A 16,962-nucleotide genomic window follows, 5' to 3' on the forward strand; every position below is an offset into this window, starting at 1 on the left:
CGAACATTTAACGCTCGTTCTTCTGGGGCTTCGTCCATTATTAAAGAAAACCTGAATGCTATACCAGCAGAGATTGTTTTTGGAATCACCCTTCGCCTTCATGATGAATTTTTCACAGTCGACAGATCCAACCAACCATTTCCAGTTACGCTGGCCGTCTGAAACTCGCAATGTCTCGAGTGACGTACACTCAACCACGCTCTGTAACTTCATAACCGTACTATTCACCTGATCTTCATTCGGGCAGGTACTTTTTCGTCCGTATCGACTCGCCTCTCTACAATGGACCGTATCCAGTGTTGGAACGCTCTGACAAATACTTCGTGATCGACCGCAATGGCAAACTTGACTCGATCGCAATAGATCACATCAAACCAGTCTTCTTGGAAAGCTAATACGATTTATCGTTTCCTACAACGAGCTTTTCTTACTCAGAACAAACCATTGCACCCAACCTGGATACAATCATCACACCTTATACAAATTCCGTCATTACACCTGCTTCTCGCACACCTCGTAATGACGCTGACCCGGCCTTCTAAGCTTCTTCTGTTCCACCCACTACTCGCCCGATAAGCAGTGGCCGTCGTGTAACATTTCCACGCAAATACACAGTGTATTAAACGTCTTAAACTTTCTTGTGTATATACAAGCTACACCACACCTACGACTACATGCTGATTTACTTTACTCCTTAGCTTCCGGCTATCTTGGAGGATTATAGGACAAGTATGACTACTACTATAGCATAGTTTCACCAGTGCGAACACACGGATACAAACATATATACTGGCAGGAAGACCCAAACGGTGGCCCAGATTGAATAAAAATTAACGTTCTACACTTCCAAAACTTTGATTTTAATCATAATCGGAGAAATCGCCCATTTTAAAATCAAATCGATTAGTCCCCTGTTCTACTCGGGAACCCACATTGGTGCAGCGGGACGAAGATTTACATGCTTCTATGATACGTTGTGGTCTACATTTTACTCTAAAAACAGACTGTGAATTATATTACATTATTCTATATAAAATAAAATACGCATCAAGCGCGCTTGAAAGCCAAATACCACGTACTATTAGGAAAATAAACAAATATTTTACTTGTTTGAAATTTATCATAAATATATTTCAGAGGTATACTCCATCTTCAGTGTGTTGTTTTGCTTCTTTTTTTCTTTTTCTTCTTCCTTGCCATGTTTTAAATTTGGAGAAAGAAGTCTGTACAGGGCCGCGCGGTGTTTCTAGCGGTTGTATTTTGAAATGTTTGAACTGCGCGTAGACAACGCGAGAATAACGTCAATGATGAACTCTCATCCTTGATGTTTTATATATATTGACTTGAATTAATAAATGAAATGCATACGTCAAGTATCATAGTTCAATTGTGCTCTAAACAGAAACATTTGTTTCGAAAGAACCCTTGTCATATCATCAAACATTAAAGTTCCATCTCTCTATTGCAGATATTTCTGGTGTGTCTGCAAGAAATCAACTCGTTATATATTGATGAGCCGTTCCCCTTAAGTAATCCAATTTACCAAATTTCCACTAATAACAATTACTACGATATTGTCACATTGGCTACTTTACACCATTTAACTCTAATCCTGGAGTGGCTTCTGGGCCTTGATAGGTGGCTACTCCCAAGTAAAAAAAAAGATGTGCATCAGAAGCAAAGGTGCATTTACGCCAAAAGTACGATGATGATTGTGGTGACAAAAAGTACGATGATGATTGTGGTGACAAAATGACGTTCGTTTTATGGTACCACTCCATCTCTCGTATCTCTTTAACTTTTGAAACAAACCTTAGTATTATATTATTTATAATTGAACATAGTGAACATTTTGAATAAGTAAATACGCTCGTGATATAATATTAGTAGTAACTATGAAAATATTTACATATGGCCGTTAGCATTTCGAGTGATGAGAACTATGACAGAAACCTTAAGTGTTTAGACGAGAATTTGTTCGAAATCTCTCCCGATCAATATATATCCGATAATACATTTTTAAGCAGATAGTCTTCAGAAATATGGTATATTTGTTTTATATAAGAAACATGTATTTGTTTTATATGAGAAACAGAGTTTACAAAACATTGAGTTTAGTTTACTTTTCATACACCCCAAACAGAAAATTATAGAGTTCGTTTTAAATTCTTCATAGATCATAGAGTCTTTAATATATTAAAAACTAGTTTTTCGAAATTCTTTTTCATGGCGCCGGTTGCTTTTATAATTACTGGAATGATGGATGTCTTTGTAAAGATTCCAGTTTCTTTGCGTGCTGTACATACGTCATTGGTATTTCATCATCTTTTCTCTTGATTCTAATGAATCTAAGTGATATGTCCTAAGGTGGCCTATTATTCGGACAGTCAAAGATAAAGTATTCCGTAAAAGGAATAAATAAATATACACTGTGGTTTAAATACGGAAAGAGAAAAGATACCAAAATATCAGGACCTAAAATGATCTAAAGACAACATGGAAATAAGCATTATACCAATTGTGACAGGAGCAACTGGCCTAATAAAAAATGAACCTTCAAAAAGACTTAGAAGTAATTCCTGGAAAACCAAGCTGTAAGGAAATACAGATAGCAGCCATAAAGGGAACAGTGTCTATTCTTAAAAGATCCCTCGGATATAAATTGAAATTATAATAGAATCAAGTGTTAGCCCCAGGAAGGAGCCCCTTGATATCTTCAAACTAACAAAAGTAAAATAAAAAAAGAGAAGTTTATTTACATATTTACATAAAGACAAATACAGCGTGTTAAATTTCAGGATGAAGTCTCTGGTTTTCGAGTGTCCGGTGAAATCCGGTTACTCATTCTTATGTAGAATGTTCCGGGTTGGTTACCTATCTCCACATAACACTAAGTAAAAATGATGATTGAAATATATACAGACTAGAATAGAATTCAGTCAAATCTATTCCCTTTACCAAGGCTTAACAACTGCTTTTCATTCAATAAACCCCGATTGAAACTCAAACTGCTAATCGTATAACCATAAATAACAATTCATAAGTTTATAACAGACACCATAACAATAATGTTAAAACTATACTCATCATCAATAAAAATAACCATCTTCGTTATGATCAAACTGTACATGAAAGCGGACCATAAACAGGTTTATATATCACTTGTAAACGTGTAAAGCAAAAATATGAAATAGAAACATGAGAATCATGCAAAGAATGCAACGCATGTATATGCAGGTAACAATCTAATAATATTGAATGTAATAATCCCTTCACTGTTAAGACAGGTGCGTAAATCGAATTACAATTAGGCTACCAATTTAAAATTCGTAATGCTAAATGACGGCCTAATGAATCGTTGAATAGTGTTGATGGCAGCATTCTGGCTGTGTCGACTGTTTCATTCTCTTCCTTCAACAGGATTTATCTATTGGTCACCAGGCTCTTCACGTAAAAGTAAAAATGTTGACTTGAGTCAACATCTGGAGAACAAATTATAGATAGAGAGGAACGGTGGAGAACATGGCGATTTAACACAATATAGAAACCATTAATTATAAATAGTATATATATATATATATATATATATATATATATATATATATAATCACATTTGTCAATGCGTTTCCAACATCTCAGCATGTATGGTTTACCCAAAGTCCACAAGAAAATGTTTCTACGAGACCTATTCTTTCAATGGTAAGTTCTGCTCAACATAAATTAAACATCTTTTATTATTGTCTGAGAATGCAGTTAGGAGATTCGAAGTTCCTATCCGTCGCTGTTACCACCTGACGAAGGCCAGCGGAATAGTTGGCCGAAATATTGTGAATAAACAAAACCAATAAAAGATCAAAAACAACAACTTATAAAGATGAGAATAATAGTCCGAAAAAAAATAATATATAATGCTCATCTCAAAAATGAATTCCAATTAAGGAATAATATATATAAATTAAACAGATGTTAAGCCTCACAACTGTTCATGGAATATTCTCTGAATTCTTCCTTCCTGACTCATTTCAGTTTGCAGTTAGAGTTAGGTGTTGTTCGAGTGCTAAGTATCTATGTTCCTATGACATATCCAGTTTTTTATTACTGTGAATATATATGAAACTATCATAATGTGTGCCTACTGTATCGTAGTTTTCTAACTAAGCACTCATTTCCTGAGTATATATTTTTGTGCGTATGTTTTTAGCTAGTAAGTGCGTCGGATTCAGTTTTGACAAAAGCATGGATGATGGGGTATCAATGTGAATTCCTTTTTGTTTAATGTTGACGAATAATTTTGTTGGATTATAGGAGAAACTTCTATTTGGTTTCAGAAATTGATGTGCTCCTCCCGTTATGGAGATGATATGCTATTCAAATGTTTATCCTGTACGCAAGGTGACGGGTTGTTACGAAGTTTAACATTGATGTTTGTTATAGAAGGTGAGGATATATGGCTAAATATCGTTGTTGGATAATCGCGCATGAGTTTTATTATTAGTGTATAGAGAAAAGCTACTTTGACAAGTAAGTACATGTGTGTTTCCTTAAAATCAGAGGAAATCGGATCAAAACTGTATTACATCGATATTTATTAATTTACTCTAGTATTAAACAATATAGTGGACTTTGAAATATGACTGAATTTTTACAGACAATGGTTATCCTTTAATAGAAATTAAAAATGTATAAGGGATGAAATTGTTGTTTTTAAACATTGAGGCTTTTTGGGATCTTAAAATATCGTGAGTATTTGAAACTTATAGATTATTGTTAAAAGCCAAAAGATTTAAAACGAAATTTCTTAAAACGTTTCGTGTTTTTTCTTTGCAATTAAAGTTCGAACGGTATTTTATCATCCTTTTGTATAGATGATATCTCCTCTACTCAATAGAGTATATTGCTTTAATGGTGAGTACTGACTACATGGGACATACCGTTAAGTGCTTGGGGGTAAACATTCCCAAGATATTCTACTTCTATACGTAGAGGCAGATAATAGCCAACATTCAAGCGTTTACAAAATGCGTAAATCTAATAGTGATGAGCATAATCTGCACTCACTTATACACGGACGAAGCTTTCTCCATTTTGTACAGAGCTCGAAAAGACATTTAAAAAGCTCGATATTCTTTCTATTAATTTGCGTGTCTGATAACCTAAAACTGTACGTCGAGGAGATAGAACGGCACATGAGCATAGCTCAGGGGAAGTGGAGAGAAAAAGGTTAACGTCAGACCAGATGAAAATGTTTACCTTCAGCACCCTTACTAGTAACATGGCCGCAAGGATAGACATAGAGGCAGAAAATTTCCAGCATCTCAGACTACTGTTCACGAAGTACTACCGACCTGGGAAGCAACTTTTTCTTTACCCTTTGTCAGAAAAATCACTCATTGGAAATGAGGACTGAGGGACAAAAAAGGAGAAGCGAGTGTTACTGGAGCTGCCGATAACACATCCACTGCATGATCTACTCTCCATTAAAAAAAAGAAAAAAAAAGAGGGGCTTATTAATATCTACTTAGTATAAGTCCTTTGGCCCATTCCCAGTTTAGGATAGTACTTTAATATAGTTTCCCCTTCCATGTTAATCCGTGGAAGTTTTTTTTCTTTGCTTTAGATACCTCGAGGTAGAATCTCCGAGCTTCACCTTATAATTAAGTTCCAATAATGGGAATTGTGAAGTCGGCTTATGTTTTTGGATTTTCTGTGCCAAGATGTAATCCACGGATTTGTCATGTTTAGCCGTTTCAAGTTTTCGTAGCAGCAGTCTGGTCTTCTTCTGGTCAGATCAGTTACCGCAGCCGATATTGAAAAAGTGTTCATATCTCCTGAAATAAGCTGCGAATGATTTTTCATCTTTTTCGTACATAAAATTATCTATTGCGAACCATATTGTATTTTGAGAAAAAGCTGAATTGCTTTCTGCGTACGAGTTATTCTTGAAGATTCCTGCAAGTAGTTCCTTTGTTTGTAATTGACGTTCGGCCAACTGTTTTTGTACTTCGGCTGAGCTTTTTTTTTAATTCGGCCGACTGTTTTTGTAATTTCGTTTTTTTTCCTCTGTACGTTGTTGGCGTTCTGCCAACTTTTTTTGAGCTTCAGCCGCCTGTTTTTGAACTTCAGCTGCCTATTTTTGAAATTTATTTTGTTGTTCCTATGTGCGCTGTTGGCGATCGACCACTTCCATTTTCAATTTAGTCAAATGTTCCAACGCTAATTTTAATTCGTCCATTTTGTTTAGTTGGATTTAGCAATTTTAAAACGTTCATTGTTTGATTGAAAAACCGCTAGTTGTCTGGTTGGATTTAACAAAAACGTTTTGATATTTTCTTTCAGGACAATAAAACAATGCCAAAATATATTAATCAAGGGAAACAGTTCATCGTACAACAAAAAAAAAATGAATGTATATTTTGCTTTGGAAAAAATAAAGCAACGATTTTCCTGTAGTAGAAAAAAACAGCGACGAATTTATTGTTTTTTTTTTTACTAATTAAAAATGTACCTTTTAAGCAGCGACTAACTTTTTTCTCCCAACTCCTTTTCGTTCCGTATTTATCTGTTTTTTTAAGGTCAATTAACACAGTTCTTAAACTAATCTTTTTAAAAAATTTCCCCGAAACCTTTTAGTCACAAGTGTTATGCTGGGCACTTTCTAAGGCGTGATAAACATTTGAGTCCAACGTTGTTAGTGTTTTGAGAACACTATTTTAGACGTGAGTAGGTTACTCGAATCCAATGTCGTCAGTGTTATGGCTCGCAAATAGCCACAAGAAGAAAAGAACAACGGATAACAGTTTAAAACATGTATTGCATGAAAACATCGGAAAGTGTTGGTAATTCACCGTGCATGCGAGGGTCACTCTGGAATTAGATCCCTCCCCGGAATCGCCATGAGTCATAGTTCATATGGACGTTGAATCAGACCATTTGGAGGGTGGTTCCCCCACAACAGTTTCTAAAGTGGATTCATCATTTGTTAATATTAATTATTAATAATAAAGTAAATATATAATAACTAATTAATATATGGAGCAGAATCACGCATACTTGATAAAGATGGAAAATGTGCCAGTTAATTAGTATAGCGTAGGGAGATAATTAAGGCGGTAATATGCATATAGTGGATATTTTTGCGAACAATTAATATTAGGTGAGCATCGTCATGTGTTTTTCCAATTAGATATTTAACTAAAATGAATAATGAGGTATTGGTTTGAGAGATGTTAATGGTTTTGTTTATTTTTTATTATTGCTTGTTATTATTTTGATTTATATTGAACATTTTGAAATAACACATTCTTATGAAGTTTTTAATTACGTTAAATTCGTGTGGATATTTAAATACCCTTTCTACAATTTTAACGAATTCTCTTCGTTTGTTTAGTAGGGAAGTACATCGAAACCCACTTTGATTCTGGCGTTGTCCGTTGTCCGTTGTCGATACAATTGCACGATTCCATCTATTTCTGGGCTCTAGCTTTATCATGAAAAAATGAATGTGAACGGGTATTTATATATATATATCTATCTATAATCTCCTCTTAACGTCTAATATATATATATATATATATATATATATATGGCACGATTATTAGGATATTAGAGAAATTTACATTGTCATCTTCGAATATATTAAACACGGCATTAGATTAAGTAAATGATGGATGGATTCCTCATAGTTTTACATATCTAAAAGAGGATATATATATATATATATACTACCCGTGACCCGTTGGGTCAGTATATTATATTAGCTATGGAATTAATGTATGAGCGTGACACTTGTGTCGTAAAGAAAATAGTTTTTTGTTACATAACAGAAATATATCTATGAAGTATATTAAAATGAAAAAGAATATAGATAGATTCCTATGAGTTTCTGTTTATAATTATATATTTTTGAAAAAAAACTTACAGCCATTGAATCATAAGTGGTTTGCCATACTTATAGGTAAAGGTGCACTGAACAGATACCATAATACTTAAAGTTAAATTCGAATTTTGATATATCTTTTAATTTAAACGCGAAAAAAAAAACAAGTGGGACGCTGAAAACGTACACAGTAAAACAATACGTTTTATTGTCGCGTTCATTATTTATTTTTAACGCAAATTAAAAGAATACATATTTTCGGGGTTATTTATTTATGTTGTTAGTGTAGAAGAAAATGTATGAATGCTTTTTTGCATTAAAAATGGAGAAGAAATTAAAAAAAAATGAAGACGATGGGTAAATCGTCGTTGTAAAATTTTCTCATGGTTGTCAACGGGTTAAAGTAGATTTATTTGTAAGAAAATTGCGTTTGAATTGCTTAAAAGCAATACGGAAATGAACGATCTATGAGGGGCGTGCAATAAGTAATGCCCCTGACCCACTTCCCATAGCAGTAGAGCAACGAAACTTGGCACAGTTATTAGTCTTTCTCTACATAGGAACAACCCAGAGTTATGCATTTCTCCCATCGTTTGATGCAGCTCTGGAGACCGTTTTTTAGAACATCCTACGTTGGTACTCAGAGAGTGCTAGGTCAGGAGAGTAGGGAGGATGGGGAAGGATTCATAACCACACGCCCGCGCTTCTGATCTGGCGACATGCGACTTGTGAACCGGAGCGTTGTCCTGCAAGAGGAGGGTACTTTTGCTGATCTTGCCCCGTCTCTTGATTTTGATAGCTTCCCTTAATTTCCTCAAAAGTGAAGCATAATAAGCTCCTGTAATTGTGGTACCCTTTGCCAGGAAATCTGTCATCACTACTCCATCCTGCTCCTAGAAGACTGTGAGCATGACCTTGCCAGCGGAGGGCTGCACCCATGCCTTCTTTGGAGGTGGCGAGTCCAAGTGCTTCCACTGCATTAACTGGACTTTGGTTTCTGGATCATAGCAATGGACCCAGGTTTCATCCTGTGTAATTAGTATTTTGAAAAACTTTGACTCATCTTCTTGGCACATCTTAAAATTCATCTTCAAGCACTCGACGCGTTCTCACTTCTGGAATGACGTGAGCAACCTGGGAATCTATCTGGCAGACATCTTATGCATATGCAAATGGTCATGAATGATAGTTTCCACAGATACTGTACTAATCTTGACATCTTGGGCTATTTGGCGAATAGTAATGAGCCGATCTTCCAAAATGGAAGCCTCAACTTGCAGAAGGGGGGGCGCCCAGGGCTGGGAGCTGTTTCCACAGACTTCCGGCAATGTTGTAATTCACGATACCAGCATTTTATAAGGTCATATGATGAGGCATTATCACCATAAGTTTCTTTCATTTCATCAAAAGTCTCCTGTGGTGTGCGTCCGTTCAAATACAAAAATCGGATCATTGCTCGACATTCAACAGGCTCCATTTCACACCTAAATCAGTTTAAACACCCGTTACAGGGTTATTTGAGTTTCATAATTATATATATATATATATATATATATATATATATATATATATATATATATACACGCTACTATACAGAAACTGATATATATATATATATATATATATATATACGCTACTATACAGAACCTGATATATATATATATATATATATATATAGATGCGCGCGTGTGTATATATAATAGTCTATGTTTCGTCATGTCTACACCTCATCAGTGCTGCTACAGATTAACAATAAAATTAGCTCCCTTTAAATGAAGCAAAACACAATTAAGACAGGTATTGGGTGAAAAACGGGTCGATATTTTGTAGAATAAAATTCATCAATACGATTAATTAAATATACACAGCGTGTTTAATGCTTTGGTGTCTCACCGTATCACCGACTAACAAAAGTCTCCACGACTTAATTCAATAAGACAAAGGACAGGGAGAATACTTTATTCTGACAGATTTTCGAAGTAAGGCCCCCTTGGACTAGAAGTTAACAAATCAAACTTTACGACACAGCCTACTGACACTATATTATAGAACCAAATAACACAACTACACAAGCACACCCAGCACAACAAATAAAACAACCACATTTTTTCTAGTAACGGAAAAATACTTACAACACACTATTATGCAACACCCCGTACGGATACCACTCTATACAATTAAATATACTCCACGACCAATATAAACATATTTAATTGAAATTCGAAATATATGTACTCTACAATACGCACAAACAGACATGGCATAAATAATCATAACATATTACTTTTATTCGACAAAAGTTACAATAACTACCAATACAACACTACGTAACAAAATATACTCTACTAGAATACCGCTAATATCAGCATCTCGTCGTCCTCAAGATCTATAACCATCATACAATAAGCTATAAACTTCACTTTACGTAACAAAACAAACCTTACTCCTACTTTTCATACCAACAAACACATACTTCCTCAACTAATAAAATTATAAAACCAAGTTAATATTACATGTCAATATATGAAAAATACCCTACTTACAAAACGGACATAACTTCAATACTAAATACAAGCATCCTTACAACTTACGGCATGAGAAAATGTGGAAAATAATTATCTATTAAGATAACCATAAAGTGTGAATATATGCTGTCAGCATTATTATTTCTTTAGAAATCTAATTCAGAACGATCATGTCGGATTATGTTATGCTAAACCTATGACAATTAACAAATCTCCATATACGTTGATAGGGAATGCCCATATATAAATTAATACTGACATTTTGATTAACCTAAAATATATATAACAGAACATAAGGCATAGCTTAAGAATTTTAAAGCAAATTTTAAGGAAAAAAACCTAAACAAAAATAAAGTCATAACAGGTTAAATATAAGTTAAAAATAACTTATATACATCTAGAACAGTAGAGAATGATCACCACTATATTTTTGAAAACCAGAAGAGAAGTTAGAAAATTGAAGAAAAGATTTCGTAACTAAACACATGATTGCAACGTTTCTTGCGATTTTAGGATATTTTAATCGTGTCCATATTCTATAATTTTCTTTTAAAGTTGATGAATCGATACTGTTTTTGATGAGTAAAGGTTGGATGAATAAAAATATTGACATGATAATTACATGAATAATTCAGCACCACAAAACAGGTACTGGCAGAAACTGAACATTTGGAAATTGGAAAAAAAACTTGAAATTTAGACAGTAGACTTTTTGTCATTTATTTCTGTAATTATATCGAGCTGCATAAACTAAAGAATTTATATAACATTTTTTTTAAATTTAATTGGATATATATATATATATATATAAATAAGAGAAAGAAAATTAAAACTGTAAGTTGAACTTTACAATAATAATTTATTGTTCGACTGAATACTAAAAAAACAATTTATAAAGTCCTTATTCTGCGGAGTTTCAAAGAATGCTATCCTCATCAAAGGACATAAAGAAATCAGCAAATTATATTTGTAGCAATACTAGAATTTGCTAGTTATTACATTAAGTCAAACCGCAATTTATTGTAGTTATAAATTGCTAAGAAAAGAAGTGAAAAATGTTGGATATGTAAAAAATATATAAACAAAGCGGGCATAATATTTCAGTTTGCATGAGAGAATTTTCATACAAGCTGTTTTTATTATGCGCTGTATGTTTTAAATAAATCAGCGATCAGACGATGAAACCCTGTTCTGGTAGACACTAAAAATGAAGATACACTTCTGTGGGTACGGAATATTCAACAATGAAAACTAAACAGAGCAAACTTGTCTAACATGGAGAAAGGATATTAACGAAATAATCCCAAACAAAACCATGGCATGATAAATTTATAAGCAACATTTTAATTGATCTCGGCAGAGATTATCGTATCCGAAAAACTGCTTTCAGTAAAAGACCTTTTACTGGTGAATTCGAGAAGCAAAATTTACCAAGGCGAACTGAAGATTGCTTAGAAGATCGTGTTTGTCTATGAGAATTGCTATGGATCGAGCAGCGAATTGAAACGAGAGTGACAATATGCCATAGACTTGTGAATGTGTGTTTTTGAACACGATGAAGCCAGACTAACTATTACGCCCAGGACAAAAAAGGAACGCAACAGAATCTGCTGAAGATATTCCACATAAAAAGAACGAACTTAAGTCATCTCTCTCTCTCTCTCTCTCTCTCTCTCTTTCGTGCGATAAATTTATGTTTCCTTTTGTTTTACACATTTTTTTGTTGTTTATTAATATATTTCCGCTCGACAATTTTAGACATTACCGTAAGAACTCCCGCCATAATCATAATTTGTTGTTTGTCGAATCTCATCTTCTTTTCTTGTTTCCCCTCCTCCTAAAGTCTATTGTTGTAATAAAATTGATTCCACTGCTTCCATTATGTTTTTCATTCGTCCACTCCATATTTTTCGGGTTTTGAAAGAGTGCATCATCCCCTTTTGTTCGGCGAATATATCGGACCAAGAGGACCCTTCTCTTCTCCTTTTTCCCTCATGTTTTTTTATTTTGTTACATGAGCACTTTTAAGTGGTCCCAACCTGGGGCGTGATCGTAACAATACACACACACACACACGCACGCGCGCACACATCACACACAGACATACATACACACACACACACACACACACATATATATATATATATATATATATATATATATATAATAAATTCCAGAGCCAAACAACGTCGCAGCCCACAAGAGCCATGACGGCCAAATATATATAACATAAATAAGTTTAAGGTTTATAAAATTCATATTAGAATTGTCCGTGGAAAAACCTCGTTTTCAAATATATGTGTTAAGTAATAATCAGTACTAAGTGATTATCTTCTTAAACTTGAAGGTTCAATCGTCAGTATACACAATAGTGAGAACTCAATTAAAAATTACTTTACTTCATGCCATGGCTATCGGAACGAAGATAAAATAATCCCTATTCAGAATTGCTTGAGATACACATAAATAAGGTCGGAGGTTACATCGACTGAAACATGAGATTAACATTTGAATAAGCCAATACAGGATTATATTTTATTTGATTCTTATCCTGTTTTCCCCACATAGTTGTATTTCGTATAAACATCTATATTATATTTCTCTTAATCGGTATGTTCGACTTTGTTTCCGGAAAGTACTGAAATGATCTGTCTAAATATTTGTAGGACCATTTAACATAATATGGTTCAGTTTCATAATGGTAGTTCATTATTTAAAATGATATTTTTCAGTTTAATAATCATAGTTCATACGTATAATGATAGTTAATTATTTAACATGATATGGTTCAGTTAAATTATGATAGTTCACTATTTAATATGATATCGTTCAGTTTAATAATGATAGTTCATACATATAATGATATTTCATTATTTAACATGATATGATTCAGTTTAATAATCATAGTTCATACGTATAATGATAGTTCATTATTTAACATGATATGATTCAGTTTAATAAGGATATTTCATTATTTAACATGATATGGTTCAATTTAATAATGTAGTTCATTATTTAACATGATATGGTTCAGTTTAATAAGGATATTTCATTATTTAACATGATATGGTTCAGTTTAATAATGTAGTTCATTATTTAACATGATATGGTTCAGTTTAATAAGGATATTTCATTATTTAACATGATATGGTTCAGTTTAATAATGTAGTTCATTATTTTACATGATATGGTTCAGTTTAATAAGGATATCTCATTATTTAACATGATATGGTTCAGTTCAATAATGATAGTTCATATTTAGCATGATACGGTTCAGTTTAATAATGATAGTCCATACGTATAATGATAGTTCATTATTTAACATGGTACGGTTCAGTTCAATAATGATAGTTCATGCGTATAATGATAGCTCATTATTTAACATTATATAGTTCAGTTTAATTATGATATAATATCATTATACGTATGAATTATCATTATTAAACTGAACCGTATCATGTTAAATAATGAAATATCCTTATTAAACTGAACCATTTCATATTAAATAATGAACTATCATTATACGTTTGAATGATAATTAATAAAATGAACTGTTTAATAATGTAGTTGCTTCTATTTCTATTTGCAACTAGCCTTTCACGTGTTGTTTAATAACAATTTTATCAAATACATGTGTTGAATTAAGATGCTCTCATATAAAAAGGAAACAACTATGAAACAAACCAAATTAATAAATAACTTAATAAATAAAATAAATGATCAAAATAAGTATAAACATATAATAAAATAAATAGAGCATAATATAAATAATTCTACAACTAAATAAATACATTAAATAATAAATAAATAATAATGCGCATTATATATATATATATATATATATATATATATATATATATATATACACTAACCAAAGTACCCGTTGTTGACTTGGTTCAAAAACAGCCCACAGAAAATGGACTCTAATTTATTAAAGTATGATAGGTTATGAAAAGGAAGGGTCGTAAAGAGATAGCTTCGAATCTGGGAGTATAAAAACCAAAGTAAAATATGATGAAAGTAAAAATAAAATAGATAAACCCCATAATTTATTATACCATACCTGTTCACACTGAAACACATATCAAAATATTCTATCTATATTAAAAAACCTTGTTAAATTTTGTGACATACTTCCATTCTATGGAGGTCAGGTGCGAACGAACACCCCATAATTTTATTATAGCATATTTCTTCAAACTGAAAGTTAATTATCAAAGTATACTTACGAAGATAGATATGAAAAGTCTTTATTAAAGTGTGTGCCTATTTCCATTCTATGGAGGACAGGCGCGAACGCAGACCCCAAAATTTTATTATACCATCCCTATTTAAGTTAAAACATACTTATCAAAGTATTCTTATGTACATCTATATCAAAAACACTTGTAAACGTTTTTTTTTCATTTTTAAATTTTTTATTTCCATACGCCACAATTTTAATGAACCACCGTTCTGCCAGAGGAAACGTACCCATTCCTGTGTCTCGATACATCTATCATAGTATGTAATCATTTTTTCAAAATAGTCAACCATATAGGAGCCTATTCGTGACCAGAGACACACACACAAACATTCAGCTTTATATATATATATATATATATATATATATATATATATATATAGGTTTACCAAAAAAAAGGGCCCCAACTCTAATTAGGCCCCGTTTCTTAGTGTTTTGTCTGAATGAAATGAAACTTTGGTCATAACTAGTTTATTATATCCAAAACATTACATCAAAACACAAGGGTCATTGGCCTTTTTTTCTCTCCGGTCTACAGCATATGTTCTAGATGGCCTCCATTTAGCTTTCGTTTTTTTGAGTCACGCTCTATATATAGTTGCAGACCATCTTCTAGTTTTCCAGTCATGTACAAACTTCAAGAGCGATAGGAGTCTTCTACCATGTCTGAATGTGATACAATGTTCAATAAGCGTGATCGGAAAACTCATGCTCTCTACAAATGCGAATTATGACAACCGGACCATTAACAGCTCCCTCAAAATGCAAATCTAGACCGTTCAATACTTGAGGAGACAGCTTAATGCATCGGACGACAAAAGTTATGGTCTTTGGTGTCGTTTGAAGTGAGGGCAACATCATGCTACCTCACATCATCGAAGTCGAAAGTAAACACTAAAGTGTACCTGGATGTGCTGAATGTTGTGATCTCTTGGTGCAGTCAAGTTGCCGCTGGTAGACCCTGGGTGTGACAGTAGGACTCAGCGCTGGCTCACAAGTCCAAAGTGACTCGGGCTTTGCTTCAGAAGAAGTGCTACGATTTTGTACCATTCTGTGACTGCCCCCCCTCCACCGCTGACCTGAACCTACTGGACTACTTTATTTATTGATACCTCGAGAACATCATCAAAATGACCTCCCAGAACACCAAAGCTATTGGTCGCCGACATCCGCCGAGCTCCCATCGGACCCGTATCGAGACGGTGCTTGTGGCTGAATACGGTCACATTGAATAAATGTCAACTCTACTACATAATCAAGTTACCTGAATTGATTTTTTCAAAAAAAGTTTTTAAATAAAATTGTTTTCTTTAGGGGCGAAAATTTTATCGTTCTACCATGCATTTTGTTGCTGGAGTGAGAAATAAGCGCGAATTCAATTAATGTTACTTGTCGATTTTAAAAGATTTGCGCTTTCAAAGTCAAGGTGATGACCGTAATCTTTAATATAAAAGAAACTAGCTTTAGGTGTGTTATTAGTATTTATGTCTTTTTTGTTTTCATTTTTCAGAAAGTCTCCTGTCCAAGTTTGGTTGAGGTCCGCCAATGTAGATTTCCGCAATATCGACACGGAATTGAGAATATGCCAAGGTGACTGTGTTGATTTGTGGTGTTAAATTTTGATAGCTGAAATACATCCATAATTGTTGATGAAGTCAGTTGAGATATTTCATAGATCATTTTGTTCAGTTATGTGTATACTGTGTTGTTTCTATTTATTGGGTTAATTTGGCATTTTTTTTTTGTTTACGTGTAGAGTAAATCAGCAGAGTTTTATATTTAGAGTTTTGTATGAAATACGGAGAGTTTCGTAGAGTTTTGAAAATGCATTTTATGCATTCGAAGTCTTCGTCTAGATGTTCGTAGCTTCGTAGCATTCGAGCTGATGTAAAATCCGATTGCAATGTCTGCTTTCATTTTATTGTCATACGAACAGAAATATATATAATCGTCTTTGTTAGTTCGTTTCCAGTAAACCTTATAACTTTATTTATTGTTATTGTTGTTCATGACTTTTATATCACAGACAGATATAGAATTATTGTTTCCTTTTTCGAAAATAAACTAAATGGTATGTTCAATTTTGTTCGTTTTTCAGTGATGTTTTTTTTAAATTTTATTTTAGAGGATTTGGGAATTAAAATGAAAATGTCGTGTATGTATCTGAAGAATGACGTATTATTTGGTAGTCCGCATTTAAAAAGTCTAGTGTTCATGAGTTCTAGGGGATTACTCACGCGTAGGTGAAATTCCTGTTTATAATAGAAATTATCGAAAGCAAAATACTTCACATTAGTGCATGAACATAGCATATTTTA

The 16,962-nt window shown here is 33.3% G+C and overlaps 1 protein-coding gene across 4 annotated transcripts in view; it reads right to left on the reverse strand.

Annotated features, from left to right (window-relative positions):
- Positions 1-16,962, reverse strand: part of LOC145295859 (uncharacterized) — a 790,170-nt gene that overhangs the window by 417,657 nt on the left and 355,551 nt on the right. The gene's annotated exons all lie outside the window — the stretch shown is intronic.

Source organism: Euprymna scolopes, chromosome 16 (assembly GCF_053919585.1).
Source record: "Euprymna scolopes isolate OS-2025 chromosome 16, ASM5391958v1, whole genome shotgun sequence".
Classification (NCBI taxonomy): domain Eukaryota; kingdom Metazoa; phylum Mollusca; class Cephalopoda; order Sepiida; family Sepiolidae; genus Euprymna; species Euprymna scolopes.